The sequence below is a fragment of the Macaca mulatta genome, chromosome 1 (assembly GCF_049350105.2).
Source record: "Macaca mulatta isolate MMU2019108-1 chromosome 1, T2T-MMU8v2.0, whole genome shotgun sequence".
Classification (NCBI taxonomy): Eukaryota; Metazoa; Chordata; class Mammalia; order Primates; family Cercopithecidae; genus Macaca; species Macaca mulatta.
The window spans coordinates 122589532-122593415 of NC_133406.1; the positions used below are offsets into that span (position 1 = coordinate 122589532).

Below are 3884 nucleotides of genomic sequence, written 5' to 3' on the forward strand. Positions count from 1 at the left end.
CATTCTGAGGCGAGATGGTGTCTCATTGTGGTTTTGATTTGGATTTCCCTGATGATTAGTGATGTTGAACATTTTTTCAAATACCTGTTGACCATTTGTAGGTCTTCTTTTGAGAAATGTCTACTTGGGTCTTTTGCCCATTTTTAATGGAATTATTTGGTGGGGGAAGAGGTTGCTGTGAAGTTGTTTGTAACTCTAATTTTTGTAGGACAAAAATTTTGGAAGTTTTAACTAAAAATAATAAAAAATATGACTGCACTTGCGTTTCTGTTTAACTTGTGAACAAGCCCTTATAGACAGGTGAAAAAATAAATCCTCTTTTGCAACCCAGATCTCATTGCTTAATAAGAGTTTTGATACACATAAAAGAGATATTACAAATTTTTAAATGATGAATTTTCTAATTTTTTTAGAAATGTTTCAACTGTGCCAGCATTTGAAAGCTACTAGACTCATTCCCTAAGACATGAAAACATGGATGGCATTGTAATTTCTAGAACTTCTTATGAAATGAGGTTTTTGTGAGTCTGCTAAACTTATCTTTCTGTTTAAAACTTTTTCTATTTATTTATATGTTTCTTCAGATGAATTTTTAAATTAAAATTAATAAGAAGTATGAACAAAGATAGAGTGACATACCTGATTATACTGACTGTTGAGGATAAATATGCAAAGATTAATTTTGATAAAATTATTTACAAGTTTGCAAAAGTTACAACCTGAAAATGAAAATTGTGATATATTGTTATCATTCATTGCTGTGACAGACCAATCTGCAAGTCTAAATTTTTCTTTTCTCCAAAAAAATTAATGTAATAAAAGTATTATTTCATTACTTTGCCCTTTATTATACTGTAATAATTCTTTTGTATCATATTGTTTATTTATATTTTATTAGTATGACTGTATATACACAGTTTAATAAATTGTTTTTTCACTGTTTGCATTTCTTTCCTGGCATCATCATCAGTTATACTAATGCATACATTAACTGTATTTCATGATTACCAATGAAAATAACTTTGTTGGGGAGGTGTTACAAAATTATTCACTTCAGGTATCTAATATGCCAGACATCTCACTAGCTGGCTCATCCAGGGCACATAACTGACCAAACTGGGGCCCCTCGACTCCCTCCCCAGGAAGGGGGAGGGTGGCTCTGAGCAGCAATGGGCCTGACTCAGTGGGAGCTGAGTCATGTAATCAACAGCACCATAGAGTCCGTGAACTCCCACCATAGAGGTCCTAGAGCTGCCCTGCTCTGACCTTCCCACAGCCCCCTTGGGTTGTGAGATACCCCAGAGTCATTCCAGTAAAACTCCCTTCTGCCCCTTTTGCTCTTAGAGCCAGGATCAGTTTCTACTACTGGAAGAGCTATTTTTCCACAAGGAAGGACCTACTGGTAGAGGAGGAAGGGTGGCATGGGAATGGAATAGCAGGGAAAGAATTCTGCCAGCCAAAGCGTCTGAAATGAGAGCACACACCCATGCTCCGCTGCTCACTCTGCAAGGACGACCCACAGAGACACCTGGCACAACAGCGTGGGGTGTGTGAGTGGGACACGGGGAGGGACAGGAGTAAAAAGACAGCTGAAGGGGAGGCTGCCTGTGCACCGGGAGTCCCACACCTCCCTTCTCACCGGGCAAGCCTCCTAGCCCAGGACCTTTTTCCAACCATCTAAAGATGTGGGTTGTCCCTTGCTGAAGAAGTGACAATGACATCAGCCCCCAGGTGGCTACTAACACTTATAGAACATCTAATGTCCAGGTTAGATATAAGCTGTGGACGTCCATAGAACTGTCTACCCAGCCTGCTCTGAGCCCCACAGTAAGGCAAGAGTGTCCTGATTCTTGCATGTCCCCACCCCACTGGCCTCAGCTAACTGACCCAGGGATGGTCTCTGACTCATGCTAAACCAATGAGCTTCTTCCCCAGGAATTTTTAACTGGGCCTTGAGGAAATCAAGGTCAGACTCCCTCTCATAGGGGAAGCTATGGCTTTCCAGAAAGCTGGATTGCAGTGACGAAGGGACAGGCAGAGATAAACAGAACAAAATAATAGGTGGCATTTGAGTCTCTTGTTCTAGCCACATCCTGGAGACTTGGTTGTTCTACATGTCTTAGGATTCTTAGAGGAATAAATTCCTTGTTTTGCTTATTGAGGTGAGGTCTTGGTATTTGCAAAGTTACACAGGTTGTGTGAACCTTAAGTGTGCTGGGTTACTTTTTGAAAACAAGAACAACATTGAGAGATCAGAAAACATGAGTGGCTGTCACACCAATCCACCTACCAGCTGTGACTTGTGATTGTCGTACCTGGCAGTTGCATACTTGAGACTGTGCTGTATCTGGTTTCACTGTGCTGCCCGCACTTGGCGGGGCCAAGAAGCAGTGGGCAGAGAGCACCCCTAGGAGGGCTGGGGCGGCTGTGCCCACCTGCAGCTCCCACGACAGTTTCATTCTCAGGATGGGATCCAGCTGCCTGGCCCTGCCTATCTAATGACCCCACATTGCCTCCTGCTGGATTTCTTCTCTCCATACTTTACCCCCCAGGGCTTACCTCTCACAGGGAGGAAACCCTCTTCTCTCTCCTGATTTAGTGGGAGGGAGGAGATCAGTCTCCAGCGAGCTGTCTTGTGGGATCCAGAGCAGATAAAGAAAGGAACTGATATTTCCCTGCACCTGTGATGTGCCTGGCACTTCTATGTGGGCCATCCCATGTAATCCTGACCATAACCACGTGAGGCAGGTGTTGTTATCCTCATTTTACTTGAGAGCTCAACCAGAATGTTATTCTTCCTCGTGTCTGTAAATAGCACATGTCCTTGGCAGCCACCGTTCTCTCCCCACCCATTTTTCAGCCTTGTTTTCCACACACGAAGCAGCACGATTAGAAAGCCAGCTACTGCTGACTCCTGAATGTTAGAAGCCAGGGGAAGTCCCTATTTTCATACCAAACCTGGTTTCCTGGTGGGCACACAAATTGTTGCCTGCTAAAATAGCAACTCTGGCAAAAATGTCTCCAATCTGCTTAGATGTGCATCAAATTAGGAGCTGGCCTTGCAGTTAAACCGACTGACTGTTTCTAGTGACCTGGAAACAAAACTCCCTTTAAAGCTACCAACTGCTGGCCTAGAATCATCAGCACCACTAGAAACATGGGGCCCTAAAGCAAAGCCTCCTGATGGCTTTGATTTATTTCAACCCCATCCCTCTCCATCACTATTTTTACTGTCTTCCAGCCCGCACAGGCCAGGACAAGACTGCCTTCAAGCAGACACACACGCACGCACTAACAGTTATAGATGGTATCAGACGAGTGCAGGCTGGGGGCCATGGTCTCTGCGACTTTAAGAAGAGGAGATGCTCGACTCTCGACTGTCTCTCTTGCACTGCGACTGTCTCTCTTGCACTGCTCGTGCTCTCTCTCTCTCTCTACGCCCTCAGCCTTTAGGCAATCAAGACCAGAGTCACAGGATCAGTTTCCACAGCCACCTTCAACAAAAGTTGATAGCACTGTCATAAACTCAAATGCCTTTAGGGATCTGGCAGGTCACAATAAAAATAGTTGACATTTTCTCAGACATGATGGGCTGTCTCAAAACTTCTATGGCTGCTGTTCCATCTGGCTCAACACTCTTCCTCCCTGGGTTCTCCAGGTGGCTCACTCTTCACCTCCCTCCAGTCTTTTCTGGAGGGTCATCTTTTCAGTGAGGCCTCCCTGACCACCCTATTTTAACTGCACCCAAGCACTGTCCCCTTGCTTTCCTGCTTCATCTTTTTCCGTAGCATTGATCACAGTGCTTACTAAATAATGTGTCTCTCCCATGCCTCCACAAGGCTAGAGGTGCCATAAGGGTAGAGATTTGTCTGTTTCGTTCCCTC

The 3884-nt window shown here is 44.3% G+C and overlaps 1 non-coding gene across 1 annotated transcript; it reads left to right on the forward strand.

Moving 5' to 3' along the window:
- Window positions 1-254: 254 nt before the first annotated feature.
- Window positions 255-376, forward strand: LOC114675124 (small nucleolar RNA SNORA40). Its single transcript, XR_003726220.1, has one exon. It is a non-coding gene; the product is annotated as a small nucleolar RNA SNORA40 (small nucleolar RNA).
- The last annotated feature ends 3508 nt before the right edge of the window (window positions 377-3884 follow it).